The sequence below is a fragment of the Ursus americanus genome, chromosome 29, assembly GCF_024610735.1.
Source record: "Ursus americanus isolate L20-20 chromosome 29, mUrsAme1.1.p, whole genome shotgun sequence".
In the NCBI taxonomy this organism is placed as follows: Eukaryota; Metazoa; Chordata; class Mammalia; order Carnivora; family Ursidae; genus Ursus; species Ursus americanus.
In genome coordinates, this window is record NC_142155.1 from 23,556,262 (window position 1) to 23,575,659 (window position 19,398).

A 19,398-nucleotide genomic window follows, 5' to 3' on the forward strand; every position below is an offset into this window, starting at 1 on the left:
AGAGCATAGAAAGAAAACAAGGCTTGGTCCAGTTTGGGGGCACAGGGGACGGTATCACCCAGCACCAGGAGAGTCCTGGTGAAATTCAAAAAAGACTAACAACACTGTCTATTCAACCATTTTAACCATTTTCAGGTAAACATAGAAGGGTGTTCAAAAGAGAGGCACAAATAAGAATCTGAAACACTGATTCACAAAATTGAAAGCTTATATCCACGCATTATTACATGGGCCAGACAATAGATAATAAATATGAAATGAGATAAAGGTTTAACTCCTCAATAAAACTAACCACTTCCTCTATAATCTGAAGCAGGAAGAAATATATTTCCTTGCCCATTTATTTGTCCAAATAAATGAGACAGATCAGAGGAAAAAAGTCTGTTTTAAAATACAAATTTTTTAACTGGTTCACAATTCAGCAGCACAGATACCCTTTCTTTGGGCAACAAAGAAAAGAGTGTGGGCTCTTGTCCTTATGTGGCCATTAAAGGTCACAGGTAAATCAAATTTCAGGGAAGGAAATTAGTTTCCCACTGAGTGCTAGCATGTATACTTGAGCATTTGTAATAAAGATGTTTACATTTACCTTGCTTAAAATATTTCTCTTTCCAATTTTTCTGTCTTCTGGGCCCCCCTAGTAGTTCTATCTTCTCTCATTCGTTAACATATTTGCATGTTTTCAAGGTGCTTTCATACATTATCAAGCTATAACCATTAATGAACCCTACCAAAGATATTCATGCCCTAAGGGTACCCCCACCCCCAACAATTAAAATAGCTCAGGTGTGACTCACTTTGAAAATCATGAAGCCAGGAATGTTTTATTTATTGTACTATGACCAGAAGAGTAGATAAGGTTGGCAGTGGCATTTGCAATGGTTTAGAGAGGAAAAACTTATCAAAATGAAGATAAATTAGGTGCTTGCTTCAGCAGCACATATACTTTTAAAAGTAGCATCGATTAGAACAGCATTACTTTACTGAGAACCTGAGTGAGAGGACAAGCCAAAGACATGGACGGACAGGCTGACGGCACAAATGGAGACTTGACAAGACTTGGATTGAGCAAGACTGGCATAGCACAGAGAAGGGTCAAATATGACGAAGTGGGGGAAAAGGATCAACCTGAAACACTACAGGGGAAGGATTAAGCACAGGATTTTAAATTCAAGCAATCAACTATTATATGGCCATTAAAAAAATCTTGTTCCTCTATTGGGACTATACCAAAACAAAAAGTTTCTGCACAGCAAAGGAAATCATCAACAAAACAAAAAGGCAACCCTACCGAATGGTAGAAGATGTTCGCAAAAATATACCCGATGAAGGGTTGATATCGAAAATATATAAAGAACTACACAACTCAACACTAAAAAAATCTGACTGAAAAATGGGCAGAAGACCTGCATAGACATTTTTCCAAAAAGGACATCCAGGTGGCCAACAGTCACATGAGAAGATGCTCAACATCACTAATCATCAAAACCACAATGAGATATCACCCCACACCAGTCACAATGGCTAGTTTCAAGAAGACAAGAAACAACAAGTATTTGGCGAGGATGTGGAAAAGAAGGAACCCTTGTGCACTGCTGGTGGGGATGTAAATTGCTGCAGCCACTGCATGGAGGTTCCTCAAAAAATTAAAAGTATAAATATCATATGATGATATGATGCAGTAATCCTACTACTGGGTATTTACCCAAAGAAAATGAAAACACTAATTTGAAAAAATATACTACCCCTATGTTTGTTTATTGCAGCATTATTTACAAAAGCCGAGATATGGAACCAACCTGAGTGTCTACTGGTAGATGAATGGATAAAGAAGATGTCATACACACACACACATACACACACACAGAGGAAGATTACTCAGCCACAAAAAAGAATGAGATCTTCTCATTTACAACAACATGGATGGACCTAGAGGGTATTATGCTAAGCGAAGTCAGTCAGAGAAAGACAAATACCATATGATCTCACTTATTTGTGGAATCTAAAATAAACAAAACAAACAACAACAACAACAGACTCTTAAATACAGAGAGTATTTAACGGTGGTTGCCAGAGGGTATAGGGAGGGACAGGATGAAAGAGATAAAGGGGATTAAGAGGTACAAACTTCCAGTTATAAAATAAATAAGTCACAGGGATGAAAAGTACAGCATAGGGAATAGAGTCAATAATATTATAATAACGTTGTATGGTTACAGATGGTGACTACACTTATTATGGTGAGCACTGAGTAATGCACAGAATGTCAAATCAGTACGTTATACACCTGCAACTATAATATTGTATGTTAATTATACTTCAATAAAAAATGTAAAAGTCATGTGTCTGAGGAATATTTAATAATACAAATATACATGTTCTAGGGTTATCAAAAAATAATTTAAAATTGCATATACAGTATAATCCCTATTTTGCTTGTATATAATAGGAATTCTAGGGGGAAAACTACTTTATTTTTTTTTCTTTTATTTATTTATTTTTAATTTAAACTCTAGGTACTTAACGTAGAGTGCAATATTAGGTTTCCAGGGAAAAAATTACTTTAGAAAGGTAAATCTTTTGGGAAAAAAAAAAAAAGAACTTAAACTCGATGACTTAGGATCATTCATCCTTTGGGTGTTGATGTTTTGTACCACAAAAAACCAAAGATTCTATTTATTTGAAGAAAGAGTTGTTTTTCCTTCAAACTTGAACCAAATAATGTATCTTCAAGCAAAACTTGAAGACAGTTTACATACCAAGAAAGTTCTTCCAAAAGAAGTCAAAGAAATTCAAATAAGTTTATTAAAACAGGTCTTATATTCTGGCACTGGATATTCAATAAGATTGAATTTTTTCTTATATCGTACTCAGGAAAGCATTACATGACTCAAACAGAATAAAATGTGTTTAGTGGACATTCTGTCTTGGATTCAAGACAATTTATCCAAGCTATAGCATTAATAAGCACCACTTACATCTGTAATGTGCCTAGTTTATGCAAGTTTTGAAGCGGAGAAAAAGATGTTCAAACAAGATGTGGTCCTTACTCTCAAGGGACATCCAAGAGCTGACACAAAACCAGTGGATCAAACTACAAGGGAGAAAGAGCGAAAATCAATAAATAAGGCACAAAATGCTACGAAAGGATAATAAATGCCTCTTGTCATAAACTACATGTTATGCTCCTTCAGGTTAAATTTTAAAAAGTCAATTAGGGTGTTTTATGGTCACGCCACACCAATAAGATCAAAAATTCCTATGAATCAGATTCCTATGAAAGGTTCCTATGAATCCATTCATAAGAATGGATTATTCAGGGAAATGTTGGAAATACTGTTTCTGAATTCTCCCAGGAAATACACCAATGTGTGGATCAAAAAGCAGTTCTTCTGAAGTAACAGGCTCAGCTAAGAGAAAAGATGGGAACGCTGATATGCGCCCTTGTCTTGGAAGCACAGAGTATCTTGGACTGCCCGTTAGTTCATGCGTCTCATCTCCTGAAACAATAAATGGATGTCCTCCCTAGCCAAGATTCGCTCTTTCTGGATAGCAAGCAAGAAATGGAGGGATTCAGTTACTGACACAGCATTTCAAAAATTAATCTGAGTTAGAGTACGATCATTCAAGAATGGCCCATGATCTTCTAAGGCAACATTTAACGGCACTTTTAGCGTTTTTAGCGTAATTTTAAGTAAAGGGGAAAAAGAGAAGAAGTGTGTCTCTTATCTCAGTAATGCTCAAGATGACCAAACTGCTTTAAACCATTATCAAGAGACCTTGAAGGGTTGGGGGCAGGATCTCACTAACCACTTAGTACATATGGCATTTTGGCATGTTGCAGCCACGAACCCGTCTCTAACCAACTGTGGCGTGGCTCAAGTGGGAGCCCTGCAGTGGTAGTCATGATGTTACTATATTTATTTAGGAGAGTTTGTTTCAAGGAATTGCCAAGGTACTTTTCCAAAAGAAGTGGAAAAGCAGAATACAGCAAACACTAAAAGAACAAATAACCCAGCATCAGATGCACACCTACTGAAGTCTCCCAGGACTCCAGACAATTTCAACGTGCAACTTGATCTCTGCATCGGCTAAGAAGTCACTCTTAGGCCCTAACCAGATTTCAGGCATTTAGAAATACAATGATCAATGCAGAATTTAATAGTGGAGAAGGGCTTAACTTGTCCTAAAACATTTTCTACATATTCTAAATACACATGAGTACAACATATATTTTGGCATTTCTAGAATCGCATTTTAAGATTAAAATTGTGTAAGTCATTTTAGTAGAGTGTCCCTCCACCTAGACATGTTTGCACTCCAAAGTGTTTATAGCTCCTCTAAGAGCAGCCTTGCATCTTTGAAATAAGTCCTCTGATTTAAATTTCTCACACCTACTAAATTCACACTGTTTCCTACTGGCTGACCAAAACAGTTGTGAAAAGCAAGATGGAAAAAACTGAGAGCAGACTCCCTAGCAACTCACAAACGGTTATGCAAAAACAAAACAGAGCTCATGCTGATCACCACATTTTAGCCCTACAAACTGTACTAAATATTAAATTCTAATATTAAGCCAGATGAAGAACCACAAACACAAGGCCTAATTTTGAAAACTTTCTGAATTGCCCTACTGTTTAAGGAATAAGAGAAACCATTAGTGTCCAACTGATTCTGCTCAACTCCCATGGTCTGCAGTTACATCTGATTAAATGCTAAAGTCTACCAAGTCTGCTTTCTTTGTGATGAGGAAATGCAAAGCTCTCTCAGAGCCACATCTTTAAGCTGCTCTTTCTGACATTCTTTAAATTTTATTTTTACTGTTTACCAGCAAACTTAGGTAAGAGGCCAAACTGACATTCCTAGCACTCATTTAATATAAAAATATACGTCTCAATTAAAAAGAAGAAGGAAGGAAGGAAGGAAGGAGGAGGGGGAGGAGGGGGAGTAGGAGGAGGAGGGGGAGGGGGAGGAGGAGGAGGGGGAGGGGGAGGAGGGGGAGGAGGAGGAGGAGGGGGAGGAGGAGGAGGGGGAGGAGGGGGGAGGAGGGGGGAGGAGGAGGATGTACCACCACCGCAATGCTAGATGGTGGCCTGTAGGCCACACAAAGAACCACTCCGTCCATAACTACAGCATCCGTCCAAGGACATGGCTCTTTCATTGTGACAAAGCTCTTCAAAAAAGTTCTGGCAATGTGCTTGTACCGCTGACCAGCTGGCTCCTCAGGATAGAGACCACAAACCAAGTACTTGCTCATTTAGTACATCATCACCTCAAGAGTTCTCCGAGTTGGAAATCTCTTTGTGACATGAGATCAGTAAGAACATTTGAGAAACATTCAAGAAAAAGGAAATGCAGGACTCCTAAAGGAAAAGAATGAATCCCAAAGTAAGGTATGAGAGACAACAGCTTTCCTTCAGTTCCTGGACTTCCAGGAAATAAGCAACAGCTCCCAAGTGCCCAGACAAAATGGCATGAACCAGGCTCCATCCAAGCTTCTGAGGTAGTTCTGTGTTCCTGAACTTCTGTGCTACTGCCCCAGCCTCCTGTTCCCAGCTGAGTGGAGCTTTCTACCCAGACATCTCTTAACCCATTTATGCGTGTGGTGGCTCACCATACCATATCATCAGCACCAATGCGGGCTGGCCCTCACGGTACCACTGCTTCCTTTTCTCCCTGGAAAGCACCTTCCACAGCCTGGCAATCCTGAGGGACACTCAACAAGGACTTCTTTAAAGAAAGAATATCTCCGATGCACAGGTTAAAGCAATTTAAAATTAAAATGCTACATTATTCGAGCAGACTTCGAAGAGTCTAATTTCAAAAACTTCCCAACACTTTACTTTCTACCAAAGCAGCTCTCAAATAATGAGAAATGCCTCTAATGTGCCAGGTGCCTGTCTAGGGACTCTGCATACGTAACGGCATTTAATCCTTTAACTCTGAGTCAGGCAACCACTTTAATTTCACAAATAATGAAACTGGAGCACAGACAGTTTACATCCCTGGACTCAGTTTACACAGGTGTGTCCACCTGTCTATTTTGTAAACAGTAGGGCAAAGAAGCACTGTGGAATCCGAGGTCTGTAAACAGAATTCCCTAATTTACTGGCTGGCTGTATGAGCTCAAACGAGTTGCTTGACCTCTCCGTGCCTCAGCTTCCTCATCTGTAAAAGGGGGTAATAACAGCATCTATCTCTCACGAAACTGTAGTGATAATTATACGAGTGAATGTAGGTAGAGTGTTTAGAACAGTGCCTGGCATGCAAGAAATGCTTAATGATGTAAGCTATAACTACTCTTACACCACCACATAACACACTTACTATATATCCAAGTTAGTAAGACTCATCGAATGTAAGACACTTTGAGCCAATTATAAATCCTGCTGCCCTTGGAGAATACTGTTAGGATGGAGCTCAATGCTGAACAAGAATCATGCCAATACAAGACTTTTTAGACTTCTTTCTTTTTAGACTTTTTAAGACTTCTTTCATTCTCGAAAGCAGAGAAGGACCACAAACAAAAAGTCATTATACACATAAATCAACAGATGGCTGGGGCCAAAAGCTTAAAGTGCCTCAAGAAGAGACCTTAAGTACTAGCCAGCAAGTCCAGTAACCCACATTCTACCAAGTCCTCAAGCTACTATCCAAACACAGCAAGTAAATTCAAAACAACTGTTTCATCAAATCATTCATCATAATCAAATCATTAAAAACAAAATAAAGCAAAAAAGTAAACTGAAACTTACACGAAAGGGCTGTATGGATTTCGAGAGCGAAAAGCCAGTCAAGACTTCAGGGTGGGTCTGACCTGGGCACAAAAGGAACATAGGGTGGGAGGGGAGGGCTGGGCTGCCTGACCAAGAACAAAGGCTGTGTGCATGGGAGACCTGGAGACCGCTGGGCAGCCCCCAGCTCAGCTCAGCAGCTCAACTCAGCAGCTCTGGGGGTGGGCGGGGAATAGCCTGCCAGGCTCCGCACCGCAGGGGGCTGCCCTGAGGCGGGACTCCTCTAGGCCTGGCCCCATGCAAGAGGGCAGAGGGACTCAACTAGATCCCTGGGCTCCCTTCCAGTGCCAACAGTCTTCGATTATAACTATGAAAAAGGTAGGAATGAAAGCAGGTTACACAAATTACCCATGTTCCTTTTCCTTGGCCTTTAAACTGAGCGCTTTCAACTCTCCAATGGGTTATGTTCCAGTCATTTGTAGGTCACAGGGCAAAACTAGGAATGCACACCCGTACGTATAGAAACATTACATGTCATGATTAAGTCGTCAAATAGGCCTGCAAATCTACTCGACCCATACCAGTATAAACGTGTCTTCTCAAAGCTTCCCGAGGGCTGTCCACTACTTCCAGAACAAAGTACAAACTCCTTAATTTCCTACTCAGGGAGCCCTTAAACTGGGCATATTCTATACCATCCACCATTAGTGTTTTTGTAGGTTTTGACGGCTTGTAAAGTGCCTTCTTCTATGTCATGCCACCAGAACAAGCCAGTGAGCAGTCAGTCCTTACGAACTGAACTTTAGAAAGGCGACATGGCACGTATGGCCACACCTACACCCAGCCTCTCTGGCTGCAAGTCCAGTGTCCTGTCCGGTCTACCCTCTGCCCCACAACTACCCCATGGTCGTTCTAAGTTCAGTTCCCACACCCACAGACCCGTGCACCCCACTCTCCAGCCCCAGTGACTCACTTGCTATGCATCATGCCTTTACCATTCCAAACACCCTTTTCCGGCTATCAACATCTTACTCATGCTTAAAATTCTGCAACCTCTCGGAAGCCTTTCTACCCAACCACCTAAGCAAAATTAAAACTGTTCCTCCAAAGCATTTTGTCAGTGCTCCTCCACTAGACGGATAAGCCCCTGTGGCAATAAACCGTATCATACACACCACTGTGTGTCTCGGAACACCTGCCACAGTTCTGCTACACAGTAAACATTCAATGTGCAGCTGTCCAGTGAAGTGGCCTAACACTATTTTGGCTGCTTTTTATTAAAATATTTACTACGAAATGAATGCTAAGTTCTAATTCAGGATATCTAGAGCATATCTATGCTCCGTAAGCAACACCAGCCCCACACCCACAACCGCCAGTCAGGAAAACAGGGGGGAAGGGAGCAGCTTTTGTGTCAGAATGGAGAGAACCAAACCCTCCAAATTTTAAGAGCTACCAGGGCAATTGTTCAAGCATATGGATTCCTAGGCCCCACCTCAGACTTGTTAACGCACCATCTTCAGGAGGAAGGGCTTGGGGATCTGATAGTTTAACAAGTGCTCCCAGTTAATTTTTTTGATCAAGCAAGTTTTGCAAACACTGGCTTTGACTACTGGGTCTCAATCCTGGCTGCATATTAGAACCATCAAAGTATACCTTACCTGAGATAGGGCCAGGGTTAAACCATGCCTTCATTACAGGGATGATATAGTCCCCAAAAGGATGACAATTAATGGTGGGGTATTTTAAAGTCTTACTTATTACTGTGGTCCGTGGTTCACTGTACATCTGCGGTATTAAAATTTCATGATAGAAGGTTCAATTAGGCGAAATATGTCTAAAGAGGCTCCTGTGGGGTGGGGAGGGCAAGGGAGAGGCAAGAGGGTGATAAAGAAAATAAGGTTGAGAAACAATGGCCTGAAGTGATGAAAACTGAACAGCTTTTGAAATGTGCATAAAGCAAGATTTCCCCTTTGCCTCACACATTTGTCCTACAGTTGCTCTGAATTAAAGATTCGCTAACTGAGGGGCAAATCCAACATGATACGGGCTTGAATGTGGGAGCCTGACTATATATGAGCACCTTCGGAACAGTGCACCTTATCAAAGACGAGCTTTTAGTACTTCACCCACGGCAACTGCTGAGAGCTCTTCATTCTCCTTTTGCGGGTCTTGGGCCAGGGTGTGGTGGGACATCCCTTCTCATTTCAAGCTGGCTCCCCTACCGTAAACATAAATCAGAATGAGGCTCTAGGCTGGAAGACGGTGTGGCCACTTTAGGTTTAAAATTTAAAAATCCAGATGCAAGTCACAAATGGGCCCCTCCCACGGCACACAGACTGGCCAGCTGTAGTGCCCAGGAGACCAAAAGAGAGATGGATGTGTGACCCGGATGGGATCCGAGGACCATGCCTGAGCAAGCACATGTGTGCACATGCAGGCCGCATGTTGGCCGGCGGGGGCGGCAGCCCCAGATGGAAAGAATGGTCATCGCGATGAGCAAGGAGAAAAAAGGCAACTGTGATCATGCCCTTCCTCTGCTTGAAAAATCCTTCAGAACAGTTAACCAGTAAGTTACTCAAAGGGGTAGAAGCCAGCAATAACCAGAGAAGGAGAGTGGAAGAAAACAGGCAATAAAAAAGTATACGCCATAAGAAACCAGAAAGTAGATCGACAGAATATAGAAATATCCTAGTTTTAGAATAGCTCAAAGACAACCGAATCTACGGTCCTAAAAGCTGAGCCATCTCCTGTCCCCCACTTGTCCATGCAAACCACTTCTTAGTCTACTGCATAAGCCTCAGATCCCCGGACTCCACCCTAAGGGAGTCTGAGCCTGCACGGGGGCTGATGCACACTGGTTTGTAAGGTGCCCCAGGGGATTCTGATGAGCAGCCAAGTCCTGGAAACGTGGTTCTAGAGCTGCTTTTATAAACAAAGAACCCAGCTCCCTTCCTCTTCATAAACCTTCCATCCCCTCACTGACTGCTGCTCTATTTCTGAATGCTGACTCAGTACAACTTCTAATGCTATTCGGCCAAAAAACTCTGTTTCTGAAGCCACTATCAACTTACCCTGTTTCAGAAGGCATACTTATAATGTTTACAGGACTCCCTATTTTCCACACCAATGACTTGTCTACCAATTCCCAGTGTTAATTTTCAAAACAGTGGCAGCAGAGAGAGCTCACTGAACTGCAGAGGCTGAGACTACCATGGCATCCAGGCTCCGTGGCCTAAGAGGACTGACTGGCTGCCCAAATCAGCAGGCTCCTATGTAAGTACAGTTTTAAGGCAAGGCAGCCGAATTTCAGAACCTGGTCACTTTTCAAACATTTCTTCCTCCATGTAGACCCATGAAACTCTACATCCAAAGTGCATTCCTCCCCCACTATATAGTCAAAATTTGGAACCTACTACCATCATGAAATGTTCCTAAAAACCACACAAACCAAAAGCCTAAGGAAAACTTCACGCACCTTATCGATGTATGGTTGCCAGGCAAAAGTGAGTACTTCCCAGGATACTAGAACATGCTCTGTACAGCGTCACCAGAACAGCAAGGCTGGTGATAACAGTTGGTCACAACCCATGAAGAGCTGAAAGTGGGTCAGGAGAGAAGATTTGCAGGGAATATCAAACGGCCTCTGAATATATGAAGGTTTGTCACATGGTCAATGGATTAGACTTGTTTGGTATGGCCCAGGAGCAGGAAACTAAAGGAAGAAAAATGCCCCTCTATAAATTGAGCAAAAATGAGACAGGGTCCTCTGGGAATACAGTGAACCCTTGGTACAAACACAAGCCAGATGACTACTTTGTATGGTTTTACGAAAGAAACTGATGAATCGGATGGTTGATCTAGAAAGTGCTTTCCTGACCCTAAGATTCTACAAGCACAATTTCCCTACATATTCTCTTCCTCCCACTCAAAATTTACCAAGGTTCTTAGATAACACCCTGTGATATGCACTTTGGCCTATAATTAACTAGTACCAAGTACAGTATTTGCAAGAAGCAGCAAAGCAACCTACAGGTTATCTGGAGTCAGAAGACAGCATCCAAAATTCAAGTTAGAACATGATGTCACATCCCCTGGAGACTTAGAAGAAAAAGAGGAAACACTGACCAAGTCAGGTAGCAAAAACACAGCCCTACTTTTCTTGAACACTGGACAAAGGGAGAAAAGAGCGTGGCAAGACAGTATCATGGGCTTGGCTTATGATCATGAGGATACATGCTGCAGTATATTCTTTATGAAAGGAGTCACATCCTTCCTTGTGAGTTATAAAGAACTTTTAAATATGGAATTTTAATTGATTCTTATCAATGTTTTCCATGCTAATAGAAGCTCCTTGTTCTATTTTTAAATTTAAAAAATAAGCTTCCTAGATGAGAACATTGTGAGTGAAGTGCCATGACGCCTCAGACAGAGAACAAACGACCATTGCTTTAACTCTGACCACAGGGAGGATCAGGGAAGATGGAGAATTCAGGAAACCGTAAGAGTTTGAACTTGCGAGAGGCATCCTAGCATCCAATCTATTTTTGTGTCTTTGTGATGGCTGAGCTGGAAGAGCCAGAGGACGCATCCTACAATAGGGTTTGCTCAAACACCCCTTCTAGCACCTGAAAGGCTCACCCCCTAACTGGGCTCAGCCTTCCCTACGGATGGGAATGAGTTCATATCTCCCCAGAATACACACGTGGGTTAAATGTCTGCAAGAACAAGACGTCACAGAGAATGAATTCCCCATGAGGCCATTCTTCCCTTGCATTATGAAGAAGCACATGCTACCAGGACCCAGAATGGAAAAAAATGGAATGAGAAAGAATTCAGATACAGTCAATGAGACCTCAACACTTTGCCAGCAACAGGGAGGAAGCCATCTGTCTGATAATTCTGAGCGAACCACAATCAAAATGTGAGCCAACGGCTCCCCTGTCCATGCATCTAGCAGGACCTGGCTACCAGCCGGGCAACCGTACAAGCACTGAAAACTTGCCCTCCCTGGCAACCTTTAGGAAGACATGCTTTCACTGTTCAAAGTCACTTACTTATGAGGATGATGGAAATGCCAACAACATTCTGGCCTACAGAAAGACTGATAGAGTAAACCTCATCTTATTTTTCCCTGACCTCTTCCATTTCAAGGGTATACTTGAATGACTGAGCTTTCTCTGGCTTTTTGTGGGCCTTTATTTTAGTGTTGCCTGTCTGTTTGAACACTCAAGAGGCAAGTTTTAACCACATTTTTTTGGTCTTTCTCTGGCATCTGAGCCTTTGCTATTGCTGTATCCTCCCCAACTCCTCTGCAATTTTCCTCCCTCGATTGCTATGTTCTTCTTGTCAAGGATCTGTACTCCTTACTGGCCACCTGACATTTTAAGAGTGGATGAGCTATTCTTACAGGACCTAGAAATATACAGCTGGGGTAGGAACAAAGAGAAAGTGGTATTTCAATTCATGACAAGTGCAGTAATTATATTTCCTGTAACAAATTTATTTCAAAATAATCACTGACAAAGCCTAAATACTTTTGACTGGCCCCATTCAAAAGGGAAAAAAAAGAAAGAAAAATCTCAAACCATATATATATTTTTTTAATTTTTAAAGAAGCCTACCATTAGAAAACAAAGCATTAACCTTGGTATATTTCCAAAGTCAATCTCACAATGCAGCATTAATAACATGGGCCAGAGCAGTTAACTGAAAAAAAGCCTCCTTTCTAGCCATTCTTTGTAGCGCAGGAATCTGCACAGAATCTGGGAAAGGCTACCAAGGCACAATAACCTGAGAAGGAGTAAAGAGAATGTGTTGGAAAGGAAAAAGCAAGTGATTATTTCTCAGATAGTCATCAAGACCATCCAATATTCTCAGAGTAGATGAGGATACAAAATGGAACAGCAAAACCATCATAAATTCTGTGCACCTCAAAGTGCAGTGGGGGCTCTTGGTGATGGGCACAACGGAGTCTGTGAGTTGGGTGACTCAGCCTTTAGGCATAGGAAGCACAGGGCTGAGGGTCCAGGACACTTGGAGGGGAGCTCAAAAATGCTTTAACTTCTTTGAGGGTCAAAAGAAAAAAATGAATGTAATAACAATGAATCCGGTCTGAATTTTATTTGTCTATCACAGTCACAAAATATGACCAGTAATAATTTCATGGAGGAAGGGGCCCACAAAGGCTAAGTGCCCATGCTAGGGCCCAGGAGAGTTATATGCAGCTCTGTCTGCAGAGAAAAAGATGCTAGCGAGTTTCTCAGGGTCCAAGGCAGGTGCGTGAGAATCTACAGGGGGCTGAAATGAGGCAGAGCATTAATGCAAATGATTTTCCACAGTGAAAGCTAAACAGTGAACTCTATTACGACAAGCACAAAGTAAAGGAAAAAACTTCTGCTTTCAATTGTTCAAAGAAAGCTTGGTGCAAGTGACAGATTCTTAAGGATAGAAGATAAGCTCTGACACCAGAAGAAAGATCAAATAAGTCAACAGATCCTGAAGGAGATCCTTCTATGTAAAAACAGTGTTGACTTTCTAGTGTGTTGCCTTGTTCTTTTCTCCCTGGGTCTAATCTACTTCACTTTAAAACTGTCCTCAAACTGCGATTTTACTCTATGTACACTTCAATGTCTTCCCCGTTTTTTTGTATAATATTATATCAGGAATAATTTCCTAAGTCCTTCAATGGAGCATCTAGAACACACCACGGTCTGCGATAACACCCCTCGGGGTGCCCTGGACAAAATGGAGAGTCATGGACGAAGGCTAAAACAGAGAGACTCAAAACTGGTTGAACAATCAAAGTCAACTCGAAGCATGCTGACCAGTGGACTCATTAGCTACCTGTTGGACTGACTACGGGGGTATGACCCCAGGCTTCACACTGTTTGGTGTTTTAACTAATGAATTTAAGATACTGATATTCATCAGCAGAGTGCCTACTCTGTGCAAAACTGTACTACGTACCTTACACACATGGACCCACCTCACCCTCATAAAAAGCTTGTGAGACAAAGATTTTCCCATTTTAAACCAAGGGAAGAGTATGGGGATGGAAGTTCAAGGAGGTTGAGCGATCTGATGAAGGTCAAAACTAGCAAAGAGCAGAACAGAAATCTCAATTCCATCTCTAGCTCCTCCCTTCTTTCCATTTGATGGCACTATTATTCCATTTTCAGGGTTCCTGAAACCAGTCTGTAAGTCATATAAAAATCAGACAGAAAAGGATCTCTTTAAAGGCAGTTATCATAGAGCTAATGTGCTAATCTAATGAGATTAAATTTAGCCCTGAGCAATATGAAGTCTTACAACTGGATACAAGGAAACTAAAATTCTGTACAAAATAATGGAAACTTGACCTAAAAGCAGCACTCACGAACAGAACTTGGGGATGGCTTTACCTAGAAAGCTCAGTGTGAGTCTAAGAGTTGTATACCCAAAGGTATACACACTAACTAAACTGTAAGCTCACTACGAATCCAGTAGCTACATATGCATTTATATGCTGTAGGACTGCATTCATAAAGGTATTATGCCCAGACTGAAGGAAGTGACAGTTTTTTGCCCTGGCTGGTATATCTCATCTGGGCTATCACATTTTAAAAAGTTTTGGCAAAAAATAACATCTCTGTAAAAGCATAACCAGGCAAAATAAATGGACTTGAAATTCTTAATTGAACATGAGACTAGATGGAAGTGGGGGTAGGACTGATTCAAGGACAGAGAGGAAGGTGGCATATATTCCTTGAAACACACAGAGCCCCCACTGCCCTCACCCTTCTGTCTGACTTGACATTTCTTTGGTCAACACAGTGGAGGTTTTACACTCCTTTACAGACACATCAGCAGATAAACTACCTTCTCAATCCAAGACTAAAAAATTGAGGATTCTGCTAATAGCAATTTAGACTTCTCCCCCAAGCTTACTTCATATCCACTCGAGTCGTCATTTAGGCACTTCTGTAAAGAGAGGGCAGGGATGCCATTTCTTCAAGTACTTTTCAAGGCCCCGCCGAATGACATCTACCTCCCACTCCTTCCTGCCAGAAGCAGGAATCCAGGGAAGGGTAAACATGACTGGCAACAAGGGGATGTGCTGAGACGTAAACCGGGAAAAGATACCTGAACATCATTTCTCCAAAGTGCCTTTGCCTTATGAGCCCTCATCATCTCAGCACTTCCACTGAACTCACTTTTCTGCCACGACACCCCAGTCACCGTCTGACTCTTAACTGTCTCTGTCATCTTCCCACAGCTCTCAGCAATTCTTTTCTCTGATCTTCCAGGGCTTTCACCCGGCCTCTGATCATGCCCCATGCGGGTCACCGCTGCCTCTTCTCCAGCCTCTCCGCCCACAGTGCCGCTAACTGGCAAGTCCTCCCTGGCTCTGCTCGCTGCTCCTGGCGGGGTCGGGGCCCTCCCCAATGGCTTCAAACCCCACACACATGTGCTGCACAAAGCCTTTAGCTGCCCTACGTGAGTCCCGGGTCTCTGCCTCGGATGACTCAGACCTCAGAAGATAAAAACATTTATGAAATGAGATTAAGTGAGGATGGAAGTACCCACTGCCACTTCCTAGAAGTGAAAGGAAGTAGATGTGGCAAATCTCTTCTATGACCATGATGCCGACTCCACCAGGAAAGATTCAAGGGCATATTCAAAAAAAAAAAAAAAAGAATAACAAGAAGCGGCAATTTAGGGGGTGCCTGGGTGGCACAGCGGTTAAGCGTCTGCCTTCGGCTCAGGGCGTGATCCCAGCAATCTGGGATCGAGCCCCACATCAGGCTCCTCTGCTATGAGCCTGCTTCTTCCTCTCCCACTCCCCCTGCTTGTGTTTCCTCTCTCGCTGGCTGTCTCTATCTCTGTTGAATAAATAAATAAAAAAAATCTTAAAAAAAAAAAAGAAGAAGCAATTTAGAAAGTGTTCTTGACTTGATTCCTCCCTTCTCTATCTTTCCCCATGCTCATCACATCACACATAAACATGCAGACACATGGTCACTTAGAATTTATCACTGTTCTGTAAAAACAGATACTGTACAATCCCATATGCATCCTTCTTTTCTCACAAAACAATGTATCGAGAAAGTTCCTCCATGACAACTATGGAATAAAGCTCTACCTCATCTGTGTACCGGTTGTACCAGAGTCCCGGCATGTGTGTATCACGATTTATTCAACCATTCCCCTGACGGCATTTTATTCACTCTTCCTTCCCCAGCCCCCCAACCCTACCCCCCGGTTCATTTTTTTGTTTGTTTCTCCTTCTTTCATCACCACAAGAATGCATTAATAAAAGTCCTTCCATATATATCTTGACACACTGGTATTTCTATTTTTAAAACAGACTGCCAGAACTGGAATTGCTAGGCTTGATTTTTCAATTTTAAAAGATATTACTGAAACGGCTACCAAAAGGGCCATTTCACTCACATAGCCACCACTGCCCTACATCCCAGAGGCAGGTTTCTAAAAGATAATTTGTATTAATGCTTGTATATCCACAGACTATCTCTGGAAAGATACAAAGTAACAGAAAAGCAGCTTTCTGGTCCGAAGAGAAGGGTAGGCCTGGGAAACAGGGAAGGGACACCAGCTTTCCACTATACACACTTTTAGTGTTGGCTTAATATTTTACCATGTCCGTATATTACAGGCTCAAAATACAAAATGCTCTTTAAGATATTAGTAGACATTTCAAAGAAAATAAGCATTGACCATACAGGATTGACTCTATGCAACTAAATGTTGTGAAGTTAAAATACACAGAATTTGGTGTAAACAATCCTTTTTGAGTACCTACGTTACTCTAGATTTCAGGAATATAAAAATTACAGCAGTCCCTTCCCTCGAGGAGCTCAGAGTCCAGTAAAGAAAAAGACCTGTGTGCGGCGTCCACAATGCCAGGTGGTAGCTAAGGTCCTCAGGGTGAAAGATGCCTTTAGGTTTGCTTGGGAGCCAGGAACTGCTATGTGCAGATGAGGTGGTAAACAATCACCACCTCTGGTTTACAAGGAACTTTCTTCTTCTGCCTCTTTAAACAATTCTGTATCTGTCAAGATTCCAAAATGGGCATCAATATCACTCCCACAGTCAGGGCCAAAAAAAAATCAATTGTCGGTATCAAAAATATCAACCCAAATGAATTTTTTCAGCTTAAAAGTTAGAGCACTAATTAAAATCCTGACTCTCTCTTTTTGTCTTAACTAATGTGCTGTCGTGTTTTTAAAGGGGAAGACAGCTGGATTTTTAGAGGGCGTTCAGGCTGTTTCAGATTATCTGGCCCGTGAGAAAGCATTCACAAGAAGTAGTGGAGGAATCAGAAAGAAGAGCTGTCACTGTGTCCCTTATCCTTCCCTCCAGCCCACATGAGGTTATTTACAAAGAAAATATTTAGTTTACAAAGTGTCCTGGAAAATATTTAAAACCTTGAAAACATTTAAAAATCTTATTCTTGAGAATAAGGAATTGTAATATGCTATTTATATATTCTAGTGTTTTAAAGCTATATTCAAAAGCATTAAGTACAAGTTTAGCATTATTTTGATTTTGGTAACTTGAACATGAAAAGGCTTTTCACAGATTTCTATAGTCACTAGGCACTTAGAATTTCCATCTCTGATTTCTCTTTCCCCACGTGTGTCTTTTTATAAGATTCAAGGGCCTGCAGGGAGAGATATCATGGGGATCAATTCCTAAAACACGTCTCTATATTCTGTCAGGTAACAAACACAGAAGCATTACCATATAATAAGAACACAGGCCTAACATCTATTTTGTAGTCCAAGGCTAAATTATCCCGAATATAATTACCAGGCCAAGAATGAGGAAACATACCAAACAAGAAAAAAAATGTGCCCTTTGGTACCATGCTCACCATAATTTGTATGCTAAAAATATCTAATAGCCCAGCGTCAAAGGCATTGAAGATTAAAGCCTCTTTCACTTTAAAACTGCTTCGAAACTAGAATTACATTAGGCACACCTTCATGCATTTGCCAAAAGAGCTCACGTTATAAAAGCAGAACTTTCAATTAAAATTTTAAATGATTAGCAAGAGAAGAATGCAGAGTTGTTCCACTTCAAAAGTTACAAAGGGGAGATGAAAATGAAAAGCAGCAACAAGCTTGGGTACTCGTTAAACCTGCTTAGATCCTGGATACAGGAAGTGTTTTGTTTTGACAGCACCGTGGGCCAAAACCAAGGCATTATTTTTCAGTGCTAGCATTGAAAACAAATAAAAATAAAACACTTTTTAAGAACCGGCCTGCCTGTCTTCCAGGAAGATCAAGATCATGTTGGCCAAGACGAAATGTTTCACGGGGACCACTGACTATGCACGGGGGGCCCCCGTCTTCATGTTCCTGTGGTCACAGGAGAAGGGGAATTTAACCTAGATTTGCCCATTGAAAACTGACACCTTAATTTCCCTGTAGGGGGAACAAGCAGAGGCCAACTTTATAGCCTGGAGAGTCCCTGGGCCTTGGCAGGGCAGGCCTATAGACAAGTGTCACCACATTTCAGTGACCTGAGGGGAGACTATGAGACCTGGGCTAAGCCTCAGAAACAGCTCCTGAGGACACTCAGCTGTGTATGTGTGTGTGTGTGTGTGTGTGTGTGTTGGGGGAGGGGTGTATGTGTGTACACGCAAGTACGTAGGAGGAAGAAGCCCTAAGGTACAGTGTAAGAGACAACAAGAGACAGGGAAATCTCAGGTTATGAACTTAGAACTACAGGCTGCACTGTAAACACCAGCACTACGCAAACAAAGTGGCACAACACAGGAGAAAGTATAAAACATGGTCCTTATCCTCGGGGGTTAGTTATATACTCCGCGGACAAATATGCCAAATTCAGAGTAGGGATGGGGATCCTTTATTTCCAACAATAGGCAATTAACATAATATGTGCCCAACAGAGCTGGGCGCTTTATGTATTACAACTGCACCCCTTACAACGCCCTCCCCCTTGGTGCTATCACCATTCTCATTCTCAAAGGATGAAAAAACCGAGGCTCTGGGAAACAAACTGAGGGCTTCAGAAGGGAGAGGGGTGGGGGACTGGGATAGGCTGGTGATGAGTATTAAGGAGGGCACGTATTGCATGGTGTACTGGGTGTTATACGCAACTAATGAATCATGGAACATTGCATCAAAAACTGGGGATGTGCTGTATGGTGACTAATATAACAAAATAAAAGTTATAAAATTAAACAAACAAACAAACAAAACCCGAGGCCCACAGATGTTAAGTAACTTTGCAATCTTTCCAAGATCAGGTAACACTAAGTCTGTTCAATCTCAAAGCCCACTACGCTAGTGCTTCTCATTCTGTGGACACAGATCACCCAACATCACTCACCTGGGTCACTTGCAAACACTACAGATTCTTGGGGTCCCACACTAACATACTGAATCTGAATCTCTGGAGATAGAGCTCTGGGATCCGTGTTTTAAGACAACTCCCATTTGCTTCTGGTAAGGAACCAAGTCTAGATAAGCCACTGTGGTACCCCCACAAGCAATCACCCAGTGAGAAGCAGCCTGGTTCTTTATCAGATAGACAAGTTTAGCAATGGGCCGTGTGTGTGTGTATGTGTGTGTGTGTGTGTGTATGTGCGTGCATTCTTTAAAATCATCACTTAGGCTGGCTCAATCAGTAG

The 19,398-nt window shown here is 41.9% G+C and overlaps 1 protein-coding gene across 1 annotated transcript in view; it reads right to left on the reverse strand.

The window, feature by feature from the left end:
- The window catches only part of LRRC1 (leucine rich repeat containing 1), a 119,291-nt gene that overhangs the window by 80,866 nt on the left and 19,027 nt on the right, over nucleotides 1-19,398 (reverse strand). The window lies entirely within an intron of this gene.